Genomic DNA, 17,102 nt, shown 5'->3' with positions numbered 1-17,102 from the left:
GGGGTGTTGAGGGGCATGGGGTGACAATGTGTTGGGAAGTGACAGCATCGGTCCGAAGAAGCCCCTTGTCTCAGGAGGCTGTTGGCCATGGCCTGACCACACCAGGCGGCAGGATACTGCCACGTTCCTTCTCCGGAGTCCGTCCAGGCCCACAGGGCGGTGCAGACCCAGGTGGACAAGAGCACCCCTCAGGACCTCTTCCAAGGTCCGACAGCAGCTTCCACATGGCACAACTTCAGCCGCCAAGGGGGTCTGTGCTTGTGGTCACCCTCCAGCTCAGGCAGAGCCCCAGCTGCCAGTCCAAGCCACAGTGTGTGCGGTGCCCACCTGTGTGCCCTCTTCCTGGCAGATAGTCCCTCTGGCCTTGGAAGAGGGACCTGAGGCTCCCAGTTGAGCCTGTACTGCTGTCTGGGGGCCCTGCTGGGGGGTGGGGGCACACTCAGAAGGCTGCCCACCCAGACCAGGTCACGTTCATGTGCTGGGACAGGTGCTGAGGCAGAAGCACTGGACACAACGGTTCCAAGGACAGGCTGCTCCAGCTGGGGCAGGAGACAGGTCAGCGGTTTCCAGGGTGGGATCCGTGTGCGGGAAGCCCTGGGCGTGTGGGAAGGCTTGGTCCCTAACAGAGCAGGTGTGGGGCTGTGCCGAGGGACAGCGGTGGCTCAGGTGGGCGGAGCAGAGGCTCCGAGAGCAAGGCAGGCCACAGCTGTTTCCCAGAGGTTGTGGGAGGGGACCCCTGGTGGCGGCCCCTGCCCTCACCTGCCTGTCTCATCTGTGCCTAGCAGCTCGCTGCACACCTGGGGGTGTCCTGATGTGAATGTCACCTGTCACACTCCCAGTGGGGTGGAAGGCTGGGATGTTGTTTGGTTAGATAGCTCTGGGCTGCAGGGGTGAGGTCAGAGGAGGGGGCAGGAGATAGCGGCCAGGGCTTTGGGCAGCCCCAGGTGAGCAGGGCGGGGGACATGGAGGTGGGGAAGGACCTGGGAACGTCTAAGAGGGAAGACTGGCCTCCTGTGACCAGGGTCCGGGAAGGAGTACTCAGGGAAGCTGAGGAATTGGAAGCCACATCTCCGGTCTGGGGCTGGCCTGAAGCAGGGAGGGAGCCCAGTTGCTGGCCGAGGCCCAGGGTGCCTCTCTGAGGGCCCTGCGGAACCACGGCTCTGGCTCCTGGGGGCCCACGGCTGCCTCTTGTTTCTGACCCTGAGGAGAGCTCCTTCCAGAGGACTGAACCCCACTTTTAGCCTCTGCAGGGATCGTACAGCCCACCCCCAAAGTCCCTTCAGTGGGAAAGACCCTGAGGCCCTCCTGGGCCTGTCCAAGTGACGTGCTTTCTGGGGCTGGAGGGACATTCTGCTCCGTGGGGCAGGTGGTGACTCGGGACTGAGCGCGCTCTGCCGGCTGCAGGAGCAGGGTCCTGTCATTTCCCTCTGGAGTCTGCGTGTCCACTGTGGGCAGGGCTTAGAGGGGCCCTGCCGCTGTGCTGGGCGGCGGGAGGGCAGTGCCGTCCTTCTCCTTCAACAGGGCTGCTCCACGGCGTTTCCGAGGATCAGTTTTGAAATGTGCAGTGATTAAGGACTGTCCTGGCCACGTGGCTCTTCTGCCAGCAAGACACAGGCTGATAAGGGCCATCTGTGGAGGTGATTCCAGTGGGCCCCACGTTGGCCACCACAGGGCCAGCCTGGCCTCATCCGGTCTCCAGCCCACTCCTGTGGTCAGCCGAGCCAGCCTGTCCCTGTGGTCTGAAGGCACGTCAGCAGAAGTCACCCAGGGGCACGCAGGGAGACTCCTTGTCCCCCTAAAGGGGATTTTAATCCTGCAAAGCCAACAGCCCGGGGAGGGGCGTCCACGCAGAGCAGGGGCCTCGCAGCCAGGGCTGAGGCACATTGTGCAGAGCCTGCCTCTGAGGAGAGAAAACGGGCAGGAAGAGAAGGGGACGAGGACGAGGGGGACAGCAGAGAAACAGGAAGGGGACATGCTGAGTGGCAGGGTCTGCAAGACCAGCTGAGGAAACAGTGATGCAAAGAGCACCTTATTCCAGATGGGACATGAGACAGGTGACAAGGAGGGTACACGGGGTGGGAGTGGGGGTTCACTCTGCGTGTCCCTGGGGGTGCCATGCATTTGGTAGCACATGGCTTTGGGTGTCTGTGAGGTCTTATTTCAGGGGATCAGCTCTTGAACTCTCTCTTGGTGGGCCTCACCCAATCAGTTGAAAGCCTGAAGAAACCTAAAGGGTGAACCTCCCCTAAATAAGAGGGGATTCTCCTATGCCTAAGAGCCTCCAGACTAGGTCATCAGATGTTTTCCTGCCTCAGACTCGAAATGAACAATAGCTCTTACAGGTTCCGAAGACGCTGGCTGAAAAACACTCACACTATCACTGTCCCTCCTGGATCAGTGAAGGCCGAGTCCCTCTCCAGATCCCGGGTGTGCCTGCCTCTGTAACATGGAGCCCGAGGCTCCCGTAGCTCTTTCTGTGAGTACAGTGTATAGGGGAAAGCATTTTAACAACGCGTCTCAACTGATCGTGTGGACATCTTCCGGCCACTGTTTCCCAGACCGCGCGGCACCTCAGCTCTTCACGACCCCCGCTGCGTGGGGTGGTGCAAGTCATCAGAGATGGCCTACTCTTGCGGAGCTTCTAAGCCAGCGCTGTGCCTCTTTACTTGACGGGCCTGCGCCTCGTGGACTTTGGCGTCCGCAGGGGTCCTGGGACCAGCCCTGCAGCCCACCAAGGGATGGCTGTGCCCGCTCTGCTGTGGGCTCGGTGTCTCTGGGCCACGGCTGCTGAGGGGGGCGGGGGAGCAGGTCCACCCTCAGGCCATGGGGAAGGCCGGACAGGACGGGGAAGCTGCTCTTCTTGGGGAGGAGGGTGAAGCAGGAGAGCAGAACACGGAGCTCCGGAGGAGACAACAAGGACAAGAGCCTTTGTCCCCCCGGCAGCGCAGCGGCCAGCCTGCGGGCAGGGCGGAAACTGGTTTGGGGAGGGTTCTGTTCCTTTGCCTTCCCAGAGAGGAGCCAGCCAGTGGGTAATGGCCACAGGATACAGAGCGCATCCTCCCGTTCCACGAGGGCCTCATAGCTGAGGCTCCCTTCAGTGTGTCTAGTCTCAGTTATCCTTCTGTCAGGAGGAGGGACAGCGCTGGTCGGCAGGCGACGGCCCTGCAGAGGAGCCGGGAGCAGGGCCTCCCGTCCCTTCCGGCCTCCTCCACAGCACACGGCCCCCAGGACCCCCCTCTCTGCACCACTCCTCAAGGGCCCAGGTGGCCTTTGGGACTGGGGGGCAGGGGACTTTCCCAGGAGCAGCTGGAGGCCTGGCATGGTGCACCTCCTGCCCAGTCCACATGTCACAGCTGCGGGACCGGCCCAGGCATTGGTGACGACCCCCACAGCAGACCCCCGGCACACGCCTGGAAGAGCCCTGCTGTCTGAGTGGTGGCAGGCTCTGTGGCCAGAGGGACAGGAGCAGCCTGGGGTGCTATCCACAGTGACCAGCCCAGGAGGCCATCTGCCTATGATGACCAGCTCTGAAGGCCAGCCTATCCACAGTGACCAGCCCTGGAGGCCAGCCCATCTGCAGTGACCATCCCAGGAGGCCAGACATGCCCAGTGACCATCCCAGGAGGCCAGTCATCCATAGTGACCACCCCAGAAGGCTGATCTGTGACTAGTCCAGTGGCCACTCCAGGAGTGGCTCTGGCAGAGGAAGGAGGGAGGTGGGCCCAGGTGCAGCAGGGGGCAAAGGGTGGGGGAGGTGGACGGAAGCTGTGGGCTTAGGTGCGTGACGGGGTGGCCAACAGGTGGGCCTGGGGCAGCAGTGAGAGTCCGGGATTCCCGGGTCCCTGGTGAGGACCTTTACCAAACTGAGGCCTGTGGGAGCCAGGCTGCTCCAGGCAGGTGGCTTCAAGAGGCCTGAGCTCTCCTGGTGGGGATGGCCTGTCCCTGTCACCCTCGAGGGGTCTGGCATGTACTGGACAACAGTGCTGCAGGAAGCCAACAGTCCTGTGCTGTGGGGGACGAAGCTCCCCGGAGCCGGGCAATGGCTAGCAAACCCGTGTGTAAAGGAGACCGCATCCACCCAGTGGGCTGGGGAGGCGTGACACCAAGCAGCCAAAATCAAGCCTGGGGCAGGCTGTGGGCAGCAGGGGCCAGCGCTGCGTCCACTTCTCAGGCGGTCAGGCCTGCTCCAGCCACACAAGGAGCCCAGTTGATTGGACAAGCTCCCAAGAGCGCTAAAGGAGAGGCAGGCCTGGCTGCCCCGCCCACTGCCACCCTGCGCACAGCCAGGCCTGGGGGCTTCTGCCCGGGCACAGCGGCAGTCCTGTAGGGCCGAGGTCATTTTAGATTAGGAAATTGAGGCTCAAGGGTCCAGACTGTGCCTGAGATTCACTTCCATGGCTTCCCGCAGAAGATCCATGCCTTCAGGGAGGGGGTGCACTCAGCTGGGGACTTGTCACCGGCCTCCCTGGACTCCTGGTTTCCCTGCAGGAAGAGGGAAAGGGCTTTGAGGGGGCGGGGGAGGGCAGACGGGCTGCAGTGTGACCATCCCCAGGAATCTCTGACCACGGCATAGGTCATCCCTCCAAGGCCAAAGGCCTCTCCTCCCCAAGAGCCCCACTTCCTGCTGGCTTCATATGGAGCTCACCCCGATGTGTCCCCCACGCAGCCTGGCAGTGAGGAGCCGTGGTCTTCTGCCTCGCTGGCACAGAGGGTCCACTGAGCTGTTAGTGAGTTTTGATCTTGGACAGACGACGTCCACTTCCTAGGAGCAGAATCATCTAACGGCTCTAATCTCCAGTCTGTTGGTTTCATTATTTAAACCAAAATGAAATGTGACCCAGAGTGAGAAACAAGACCAAATGTGCGGCCGAGAGCCGCGACGAGGCAATTACAGCCCAGCCGGTGAAGCAGGGCCCCCTCTCGGGACAGGATCAGGAGTCCCCCAGGTGGGAAGGAGACATAAATGGCTATTGCCAAAGCGAGCCTGTGGGAAATCTCACCATAATGGCTCATTTGGGGAGAACAAATCAACTCCCAGGCTGTTCCGACTGCGGCCGTCCAAAGCTGGCGGCCTGGCAGCTGTGCCCTGCCAGCTCATTATCACAGGACTCTCATTTCCAGCCCTGGAGGGCTTTGTCGTCACTCTCCAGAAGCCCAGGATGACTCTCTGCCAAGCCAGAGGGTGAGGCCGGAAATCCTTGGGGGGCATGTGCCTCTGAAAGGGAGGGTCATTGGGGTGCCCGGTGCAGAGGTTGGGACCTCTGCTGTGGTGTCCCACACATCATTTCCAGGTGGTGGTGGGGGGCCCTGGAGGTAGAGGGTGGCATGGCGGGAGTGTGGGGTCTGAGGAAGAGCAGGGTGGAGGCAGGGAGCCTGGGCAGGGAGGAGGGGCCTCTGTTCTCCTCTAAGGGCAAGTCGACTTCAGCTCACCTTGACCCCAGGGTCTTGATCCAGTTGGTTCCCAGAGTCCTCTGACTGCTACTGTTCTCCACATCTCTCTCCACCTGCCTCATGGGCCTCCCCATCCCTCTCTCTCCAATCCCAGTGTAGCCCGTCTCCCAGAGACTAGCTCAATTTCTATCTTCCAGGATACAGCAATTATGATAATGCTGAAGATGATAGTGATGGCGGTGATGATGTCAATCAAAGTGGTGGTCATGAAGATGATGGTGGTGGTGATGGTGGTGGTGGTGGTGATGGTGATGATGAAGATGATGGTGGTGATGGTGGTGATGATGTCGATCAAAGTGGTGGTCATGAAGATGGTGGTGGTGATGATGGTGGTGGTGGTGGTAATGCTGATGATAAAGATGATGGTGGTGATGATGGTGGTGGTGGTGATGAAGATGATGGTGGTGATGATGGTGATGGTGATGATGGTGGTGATAATGGTGGTGGTGGTGGTGGTGGTGATGAAGATGATGGTGGTGATGATGATGGTGGTGATGATGATGGTGGTGGTGGTGATGCTGATGATGAAGATGATGGTGGTGATAATGGTGCTGGTAATGATGATGATGGTGGTGGTGGTGATGAAGGAGGTGGTGGTGGTGGTGATGATGATGGTGGTGGTGGTGATGCTGATGAGGAAGATGATGGTGGTGATGATGGTGCTGGTTATGATGATGGTGGTGGTGGTGGTGGTGATGAAGGAGGTGGTGATGGTGGTGGTGGTGATGAAGATGATGATGGTGGTGATGGTGAAGAAGATGATAATAATTACACTACTAAATCCCTTGACACTGTGCTTACCAGGCGTTCTGTGTAAGACCTCACTTAATCCTCATATTATTCCTGTTTTACAGGTGAGGACACAGAGACCTGTAGAGGTGACTGCCCATATTAATCTGACTCCCTGCTCTGATGGCCTGTCACCCACGGGCACTTACTCAGGCTGACCCTGTCCATCTTCTGACACCGGGAAGCATGATGTGTATCTTTGGTGGCCAGATCTTCTTTCTGCTCATCTGGGCTGCCAGTGTCCCGCCCACTCTTGCACCCCACCAGGCTGTGGGGGTGCCTTCCTGCGTATGTGTCACAGGAACAGGGGCGATCTTGACCAGAGGGGTGGAGCAGAAGGGGGGCGTTGGGGAGCAGAAGATGGTGGCTTGTGCCTGTACAAGAGGGCAGACCGCGAGGCTGGGGCAGCGGGAAGGGCAAGTGCACACGCGGGAACCCAGGGAGGGGAGGGCTCCCTGGGTGGCACGGCGGCAGCAGTAGTGAACTTCCAGGGGCACCTTTACCCCAGTAGGCCCGGCCCACCCTGCCAGCCTTCCTGGGGCTCCCAGACGCGGGCCTCTGGTTTGTATTTATCTTCCTGTGTCCTGGAGAGGTGACTGAGGGACGCTTTAGCCTCTCCGTCCCTGGGGACTGGAGGACTTCTGAGTCGGACAGGAGGAACCATTTATTTTGCTTTGCTAAATGCCATGGGCACCTTCCCGTGCCCACGTTGACAAGCATGTGTCAAGGTAAGCATCACAACAGTGCTGGGCAGGGAGGGGGGAGGGGAGGGGCTGCCCCCGGACACTAGAAGCCTCACCGATTTCAGGAAAAACTCACTTGAAACTGTCACCACCAGAAAAGCACTCGTTTTAATTTATTCCTCACCTGAGTTCACTGGCTTGGAGAGCCCTGCTGCGTCAGACTACTCCTGGTGCCTCAGAGCAATCCTGTGAGGGACATGAGCGTCACGTCTGCCCTACAGAAGAGGATGCTGGGCCCAGAGAGCTTCAGCAGCTTCCCAGGGCCACAGAGCTGTTGGGGCGGGCTCCTCTGAAGATGTGCCCCCCACCATTCCTCTCCGAGGTGCCTGAATCCAGGCACAGGGACTCCTACCTCTAACTGGAGGGACCACACCTTAAAACACAAGGGGAGTCCTGAAGGACAAGCTATGGGGGAGGGTTAGTGCCAGCCGGCTGTCCAGGTCAGGAAAGCAGAGCCACCAGCTGGTCCTGCAGGAGCCGAAACCAGGCAGCCCTGCAGAGAGAAGCCTGGGCCTGGGGTCTCCTCCTGGGAATGGAGACAGGAAACTCAGAGCGTGTGCTCAGGGAGGGCAGGGCAGAGACTGGCCACTCCTGACCTCCAGACACTCCTGCTGTTCCTCTGAGGCCACATGCCAGGGGCCGTCTCCTGGGTGAGGTCAGTAGGATGGGTCTCCAGAGACTCTGGGCTGGGGGCCACAGGGCCTTGGAGCTTGACATCCTTGTCTCCCCCCAACTGTGGTCAGGCACTGGCAGGCAGAACTGTGATTCTCCTGAGCCACGTTGCCCCCTCTTCTCTCCATCTCTTCTCTGCCCTCACCCTGAAGGTTCTCCCGAGGCTTCTACCTCTGCCTGCAGGGGGAGGGCTTGTTGGGGCTGGTGGCAAGGGTAAGGAGACTCTGGGAAGATGGGCAGTGGGACGGGTAGGTAGCTGTCCAGGGGGCTCCCTTAGTAGGGACCTGGGGCTGGCAGGGGATGAGAGGGTGCCTGTTGAGAGAGGTATGGGGGGACAGAATTTGGGAGAGCAGGTAAGAGAGGAGGAGCCCGTGCCAGTGACTGTGGAGGAAACTGTGCCACGGGAGCTGGAGGGGAGGGGAAGGGATTGAGTGCCACTAACCGTCTCCAGAGCCAGAGGCTTTGCTCTTAGCACGTGCTGGGGTTTGAATGTTTCTCTCTCCAAGCTCATGCAGAGCCTAATGCCCACTGAGCTGGTGTTAAGAGGTGGGTCCTGCCTTTGTGAAGGGGATTTATGCCCTCACTGAAGCGGCTCAGAGAGGCACTTGGCCCTTCTAACTCTCCATGTGAGGAACAGCGTTTGCGCTTCCTGCCACGTGAGCACGCAGCAGAGGGGCCACCGTGAAGGAGAGCAGCCCTCAGCAGACGTAGGAATCATGTCTTGATCTTGGGCTTTTAAATTCCAGAACTCTGAGAAATAACTACCTAGATTACAGGATTTTGTTAGGGCAGAAGAAACAGGGTTTGTATTAGACTGAAGGGTGTCCCCCTAGACACTGGAACCTCAGAATGCGGTTTTATTTGGAAAGAAGGTCTTTGCGGAGGCAATTACGGCAAGGCTTGAGATGACATCATGCCAGATTAAGTGGTCCTTAAATCCAATAACTAGTGTCCCCATAAAAGCTAGAGAAGAGACCACAGCGGAAGGCATGAGAGATGAAAGCAGAGGTGGAGGTGCTGTGCCTATAGCACAGGGCGCCGAGGATGGCCAGCATCCTACTTGGGGTACACTGCGTACGAGCTGTGCTTCTCTCCAGAAGGATACCCAACCCTAACTCTGTGTCTCACTTCCTGCCTGGGAGATGCAGGATCCATATCACTGAGTCATTTTGAGGGTTAAACAGATTTATTTTAAATCTATGTACAATGCTCAGTGGGCTATCTCAGACTTAGCAAGAGTCCCCCCCCCCATTGTTCCACCTTGTGCCTCAGGAATTATTCATCCTGTTTCACTTTTGATAAATCTGGGACTCGGGCAGGGTACCTGAAAACCCCCACAAGATCCCTTGTTCTTCTCGAGTCTTCTCCTTGGAGTAGAAAACACCTCATGGGTTGGCTCTGACAGGAATCCTGTTGATAAATTTTGAATGCAAAGAAAAACCAACACATTGTCTTCAGTAAGTAGCCAGGTTGAAAGTAGAGACGTGTGGAGCCAGAAAATGCTCAGGGGCCTCTATTGAAATAGATGACTGTTGGGGTTTGCATCTCACATGTATCCCAAAGTGCATGTGTAGAAGGCTTGGTCCTCAACAGAAGGTGCTGTTCACATGTTGGAAACTTGAGGAAATTAGGCCATTGGGAGAGTGCACTTGAAGGGGGTATTGTGTGCCAGTCCCTCTTCCTCTCCTGCTCTCTTTTCTTCCTGCCCGCCATGAGATGAGAAGCCTTTCCCCACCACATGCTCCCCACAATGATGTCCTGATTCTCTAGAGACCCAAGGCAATGGGGCCAAGTAACCCACTGGACTAAAACTTTGGAAATCATGAGCCAAAATAAACATTTCCTCTTTGTAAGTTAATTTTCTCTGATATTTTATCCGAGTGTTGGAAGCCGACTAACAGAAAATCAGTGCCAGGAGTGGGTCTGTGGCCTGATCATGCGTTTCAGAAAGCGTTGGAAGTGGTTCTCAGGAGGAATTAGGAAATATTGGAAAGTGTCCTAGGAAAAGTCTTAGATGCTGGAAGCAGAGCTTAATGGTCATATCTGTGGGAGCTCAGAAGACCAGGATGCTGACCGATGTGGACAGTAAATACTGTGCTCATGAGGTCTCCTATGGAAAGGCAGAATCTACTAAGAATTAGATTAGAGGCCATCTTCATTACCTTCTGGCAAAGAACTTGTCTACATGTCGTCCAAACCCTGAGACTTTGGGTGAAGCTAAATTTAAAGGTGATGGACTAGTTTATTTGCTGGATAAAATTTCAAGGCAGCCCGGCATTCAGGCAGTGACATGGATATTGATGATATCATTTGGCCATATTTACAATGAGAATCAGGAACAAAAAGAAAAGCAGAAAGATTTGAAAAACTTTCATTTTTGCACACGTGTGCACACACACACACACACAAAGTGTATATATAGTTGCAGATAAGGAGAATGTGGTACTAAGTATATTAGCACCATTAAAAGAAAAGTGATTAATTTACATCAGGACAATAGTAAAGAAGCTTGGAGGGTGTCTCAGGAATCAGCGAGACAAACAGCAGGCTCAAAAACTTGTTTGAACAGAGAGCTCTGGGGCACCCTGCGTGCATGGGGTTACTAGGAAGCCCTTGTGACTCTGGTGTGCTTGGCTTTGCTCAGCCACCTGGGCATTCAGTGTTTGCTGCACCTGTGATCCACAGAGACCTGGCTACTGCTCCCACTGGTGCTGGACATTCGTGTCATCTATTTGATAATTGTTTTGCATGAATGATGAATGAAGGAGTTGTAGGGTCATGGAGATTTCCACCGAGATTTCAAAGGCAATTCTGGAAAACCAGGCAGTATGTGATGGGGTTGGAGTGCCTGTGGGCAGTTCCAGGCAGGGACATGCATGCAGCCATGGGAGTGAGGCCGAAGCAGGGACCACGAGAAGTTAGAGATGCAGGAACATGTGACATCTGCCAAGGGAGACAGTGGGCACGAGCAGAGCAACCTGAGAAAGAGCCAGCAGGTTGTGGTGGGGGTCTCTAAGCCCCTTGGCGCTCACATGACACCACTGTGTGCCATGGGTGACAGATGTGGAGCGACAGGATTCAACGTTCGCCCGCTGGGTTTCAGTCCCACGCTTTCTCTCTATGCCCCATTCCTCTCTTTGGAATGGGAATGTTCACTTTGTCCCATTGGGCATGTAACTTGTTTTTTTTTTTAATATTTATTGAGGCTTGTAGCTCAGAGTTTTCCTTGAGTCTCAGAAGAGAAATTGAGTTTGAACTTCAGAGAATGCTGGAACAGTTAATAACGTGGGAACTCTTGGAGGTGGACGGAATGCCTTTTGCATTTTGAAATAGACATGAGTCTTTGGGGGACCAGGGCTGGGAAGTTATGGGTTGGATTTTAAATGTCACCCAAAGGCTCATGAATTAGACTTGGCCTCCAGCCAATGATGTTCTTGGGACGTGCTGGTAATTTCAGGAAGGGGACTTAGTGGCAGAAGTCGTCACTGGAGGTGTGCCCTTGAAGGGACCCTGGATCCTTCTTTTCATTCTCTTTGCTTCCTGGTCACCACGAGGTGACTTTGCTCTACCACTTGCTCCCTGCCATGCTGTTCTGGTTCACCCGAGGCCCAGGGTGACAGACAAGCCACCGGGGTGTGAACCTCAGGGACCAGGGGTCAGAATGACTCTTTCTTCCTTTAAGTGGATTATCTCAGACATCCTGTGATAGAAAGATGACTGACAGGGACCCTCAAGTCAAAGGTGGGCCCTGATATGCCCACCTCCTGCCCCTCCAGGCCTGGGGTAAACTGAGGGGATAGATCCAGGAAACCCACCCCAGAGGAGACTCCAGCGAATGAGGATGAAATTCTGGCCTCAGTCCTGAACTCACTGGTGGTGAGTGTGGGTCTGCTCGTGTGGTCAGCTGTCCCATTGTTTCTCTCCCCCAAGCTTGGGACTTGTGTGACCACGTGCAGGAGTTTGGGGAAGCTGAAAAGACCCAAGAAGATGGAGGCTGAGTAGCGGAGGCTCCCAGGGGCAGCCATGGAGCACGTGGAGACGAGGGTCTTGTCTGGGGCGGGGGAGGGGTTAAGGGAGCCAGGAAACTGCTCTCTCCTGGGGCAAAGGGTGAGCCATGCAGCTGAGCACAGGAGCTGGGGTTTCTCTTCCTCTAGAAGCACCTCTGTGAGCAAGGAAGGGTGTGATGGGGGAGAGGCGTGTCTTTCTCTCCCTGACCAACCCCCTCCCCGCCCCATGGACCCAGTCTTGCAAATTTTGCCTTCCCACTTGCTGTCAGCCCTGAGCTGCTGCTGAGAGACCTGGCATATGCAGAACTGGGTTCTGGGACCAAAATTTGTTGTGCCAGTGTCATCGTACCAAGCTGAGAGGGAGCTGTGGCTTGATCTATTTCTTTCTGGCTTCTTGTTAGGGCCAATGTGTCCACCAGAGTTCACATGCTGAGTCTTAACCCTGGAGCTCAGACTGGACTGCAGAAGGACCCAACCTCGGAAGGTGCAATTTACACGTTAAACTCCGTCATGCTGCAGAGTTGGAATCATTCGGTAGAAGCTGCACTTGGAACGTTGAATCTGATCCTTCCTGGGTTGGTGGCATGGGTGAGGTCCTGTTTTGCACAGCTGGGCAGTTTTCTCAGCCCTGCCACCACCAGGGGAGCAAGTGACCCTCTCCAGCGTGCTGTGCTGCTGAGCGGGCTCTTGGGTGGATCCGGGGCATTTGATGCATTTCGACTCAGTGTATTTTCAACTTACAATGGACTTATTGGGGGTGACCCCTTCATACGTCAAAGGGCTTCTGTATTTGGTGTCTTTCCAGAAATGATTAAGCGGTCACCAGGTGGCCTCACCCTACAAGACTGGTGTCCTAAGAGGGACAGCCATGTGAGGGCTTAGGAGGGGATGTCCACGGAGGGGCCTCAGAGGAAACCAGCCAAACCTTGATCTCAGACTCCCAGCCTCCAGGACTGGGTTGTTGAAGTCACCCAGACGAGGGCACTTGGTCATGTGGCCCAAGCAGATGGGCTTTCCACCCCCCCCACCCCCACAGGTTGAGGCCACTAGCTCTCAATCTCTGGTCGACACCAGAATCACCTGGAGGCTTACTTAAAGGGCAGATGCAGGGGCCCGGGGCATGGCCGAAACCTGCATGCTCACTGGTGCATGCTACTGATGCTGACACTGGACCTCGGGTGGGATACCCTACCATGGGACGACAGGGACTTGCCGGGCCACCCTCATGTCCCTGGTCCCCACAGTCCTGCCGGCTCCTGCCATCTCAACTTCAAAACGGTGAGGCTGAGTGTCTTTAGACTCTGTTGGTTTTGCCTGCAGGGCCCAGGGCAGGGTCAGGGGATGCTGTGGCCAGCAAGCCACGGGCTGAGGATGTGGTGGAGGGAGCAGCTTTCTCTCTCCCTCAGGACACTTTGTAAAGTCAGAAAGCAGGAAGGGGGTGAGAGAGCCACGCTAGGCGCAATCCCACACGGAGACCCCTGTTTGTTGACAGAGGGGTCAGACAGGGGACAGGGGGCTGTTATCTCTGGAGACCTTTGACAAAGCACACGTTTTCCTTTGAGGAAGCGCTCGGGGGCCGGGCCTGGGTTTAATAATGGAGCCCTCACACAGGAGAGGTGAGGTCTGGACGGCTCTGTCTGCTGAGAGCTGTCTAATCCTGATAAACGGAGCCCCGTCCTTCCCAGTGTGAACAGTCCTGGCGTTAGATTAAACATATCAATCCTGTTTGTTACCTTCTCTGATCCACCAGCTGGCACCTGGACGGCCCCTGGGGATCTGTCTTCGATGGCCCTACACAGGAAGTGACAGGGTTCAGCAGCAGAGACCGGGATAATTGCTTGTGGTGCGGCCCCAGGGGGAGGTGGCCACAGAGGGTGGATGCTGTCACAGAGACGAGGTCGGGGAGCTGCAGCTCACTGGGGATCCTGTGATGCTTTGGCAGAAAAATGTTTCTGAAATAGATGCTGCTCCTGCCCCTTCAGGCTGGCAGCTGTCTCCAGGCTGAGCTGTGCAGGCCTGGAGCACTGCTCCTGGAGGGGGAGCTGCCTGGCTGCAGTCCCCCTGCAGGGTACATCCCCGTTGACCCGTGGCTGACTCTGTGGCCTGTGTCAAAGGGGCCAGCACTGCACCTCGGGGTGTGGCCAGTGTGGGCAGCTCCCACTCCAGCCTCCAGTCACGGCCTCTTCCTGCTCAGGCCCCTTGCAGCGCCCCTTCCCCTGAGAGAGGGACTTGGTCACAGGCACCCAGATTTCTCTCCTCCCCATGGCAACGGCCCCTCCCTCTTGCATGGCCCCTCCCATGGCAACGGCCCCTCCCACTGCAAAGTTGCCCCTTTCTCTCTTACAATCGTCCTCTGAAGCGAATTGCTCCTTCCAGGCAAAGATGGTTTCCCTGGGCAGGTTTGTCACGGCAGGTGTGTCCTAGGCTGCTGGCCCCGCCTGGTCGCTGTTTATGCTGTACCTCCAGATGTGCCCTCCCTCAGCCAGGCCAGGCCCCCTGGGAGGTCCACACTGGGACAGCAGCTGGCCGGATGGAGGGGTTGGGCCAGGGGCTCTCCCCATCCAACTGGAACCTGTCAAACCGGGAATGGCACCTGCTGTCCGAGTCTTGATCTCAAATGTGAACACAGAAGCCTGTCCCCAGGGCCTGGCCCCTGGAGGGACCTGGTCATCACAGGAACTTTTAGGTCCTGATCAAAGACACTGAGGGCAGCATGTCCTTGAATTAGCCACCCAATGTGTGCACGGTCCTGGGCGGTTCCTCCTGCAGGCCTTGGCCTGGCCTCCTCAGCTGCCCTGTCCCCAGCCCCCTGTTTCCTCCTGACCCACTGACTCCAGCCCAAATCCAGTCTGTGTGGATTCCATCAGGGTCTCCGCTGTGATGGGGGCTGGCCTGGGACAGGGGATGGCCTCCGCTGTGATGGGGGCTGGCCTGGGACAGGGGATGGCCTCCGCTGTGACGGGGGCTGGCCTGGGACAGGGGATGGCCTCTGCTGTGATGGGGGCTGGCCTGGGACAGGGGCTGGCCTCTGAAGCCTCAGGGGCTGGCAGGAGGTGCTTCCTGAGATGAGGGACAGCTGAGGGACACTGCCCTGACCCCAACAGTGGAGTGCTGCAGAGGCCACCTGCTGCTTCCCAGAAGGGCAGTCTGTGCAGGTCTCCTCTGAAACCCATATGGAGACTTGCGCATCCTGTGAGGGGTCCCCAGGGGGTGGGGGGACAGGGCTTCTGTCACCCAACAGCAGTGGGTGAGGCTCCCTGTTGACACTGGTCATTTTGACTCTCTCATAGCATGGAGGCAGTGAAGATGGCGGTGGACTGGTCATCCAGGAGTGACGTGCACTTGTGATTTCCCTGTGCCTGCCTTGGGGGATGCAGTCACCCTACCCCTTCCCTGGCTCCAGGACCCCAAGTAGAAGTCGTGAGTATCTGGCCCCGAGCCCTGGTCTTACTTGAGGCAGACACAGGTCTGGGTTCAACTCCTTCCTCCTTCTGGGTCTGCCTGACCCATCTGGGCTTGTCACGGGCACTGACCGATGGCCAATGGATGGCCACCTTCTCCTGCCTCCCTGGAACGGCTAGAGATCAGCATCAGCCAACAACTTCCAGGGGCTCTTAGGGCAGAGAAGAGGAGCCTGGGGTCTTTAGTGACCTGCTGGTCCTGTCCCGGCACTACCCGGGCATTGGGGCCCTTCTTCCTTCCCGGACGCTTGGTTCCCTGCGGGTCGTGGCCATCAGAGGGGAGCAATTCCTATTTTTTATTATTATCATTTGCTGCAGACAGACCAGTCACTTCATAAACGTTAACAATGAAAGATCACCAGTGCCAGCAACACCACAGTCACATGATGACGGTCATTACCCAAGGGTGGCTTCATGGGTCAAGCAGCAGGAGCCACCACCTAGCCAAGGCAGGATGGGTGCCTGAGCAAGAGCCCGGGGACGAGGGGGCTTGGCCATGCCAGGGAAGGTCCCTGTCCTCCACCCTCGGGGACAGACAGGGAGTAGGCAGGGGAACGGCCACCAAGGTCCCTATGCAGGTTTCCTGAGCTGCCATGTCAAGTCCCCGTGCACTGGGCAGCTCACACTAGCAGAACCCATTCTCAGGACCTGAAGCCCCGGTGTGGGCTGGGGTGGTGCTGCCGAGGCTGGGAGGGAAGATGGAGCCCTTTCCCAGCCTCTCTCCGGGTTTCAGGTGGCTGCTGACATCTTGGAGACCTGGGCTTGAAGAGTGTCACTCCTCCTCTGCTTCTGTCCTCGTGTGGCCTGCTTTCCTGGGTCTCTGTGTCCTTTCTTCTTCTGAGGATGCCAGTCATTGGGCCAAGGGCCACGAAATCCTTTATGGACTCAGCTTGATGACATCCACAAAGACCCTGTTTTCAAATAAAGCCACATCCTGGGATCTGGGTGGACATGATTTTGTGGGACACTGCGCTGCCCACTACTATCACTGAGTTAAAAGACGTTCACCTGTCCACGTGGGCACCATTGCCGGCCACATGAGCTGGTGGTTTGCTCTGTTTGTCACACGGGGTGGACATAGTGGAGGGAGGCCCTCCCAGTGTCCGTCCCTCTTGCCTGAGTCCAGGTCCTCTGGATTTTGAGGAGGCTGGGAACCTCCTCCCTTGAGGATTTCTGGGAAGATCAGACACACAGGCTGGTGGGGGGGAGGCTGGCCAGCCACCCCTGGGACCACAGGGTCTGCCCCATGGGGGGACACGCAGGCTGGTGGGGGGGAGGCTGGCCAGCCACCCCTGGGACCACAGGGTCGCTGAGCAAGGATCCAAGTCAGAAGCCTGTTTAGTGGGTGGGGGACCTTCCAGAGACCCCAGTGACTACAGCAGCAGGGTCTATGGGAGGGAGGGGCCTCGGAGTTCTCCTGCTCTAATGCGTAAACTCCATGACCACTTTGAACACAGGTCACAGAAGGACCAGTTGCCCCAGCCTGACCAGTAGGAGTGACAGAACATTCTTCACCAATCAAAGCTCCACCCTTACCCACTGTCCCAACCTTCTACATTCAAACAATGAAGACAGCAGACACCGAATTACCCCCACTCTCTGGCAGCACCCAATCCAGAGCAAAGCCCTGCGTCCCCCAAATCCTCAGATCTCCTAATGTGACTTTAAATCTAGAAGGTGCTCTCCTGACTCTCAGGGACGTGCCCCAGGGCTCTCCATGGTGTGTGATCCTTCTGTTGCCAGGAGCCATAAGCTCACGCTGTGAGTTCCTGCTGGTGTGTGCTGGCAGGACCTAGACCTGGGGAGACGGACATGTGGGCCCTGCGCTGCCTCGACGCTGACCCGTGCCCTGCATCACCATCTTGCAGGATCCTCCTCCTCAGGCTTCTGGTGGGTGCTGTAGGTGGGAACTCGAGGCACAGGGGCCACTCACACAGGGCCTGTGTGTGCTCAAGGCCACCTGGGCCACGCGTGCCCAC

This window comes from Ictidomys tridecemlineatus, chromosome Y, assembly GCF_052094955.1.
Source record: "Ictidomys tridecemlineatus isolate mIctTri1 chromosome Y, mIctTri1.hap1, whole genome shotgun sequence".
NCBI lineage: Eukaryota > Metazoa > Chordata > Mammalia > Rodentia > Sciuridae > Ictidomys > Ictidomys tridecemlineatus.
The sequence above is the reverse complement of the archived record's forward strand: the minus strand, read 5'-3'. Positions refer to the sequence as shown.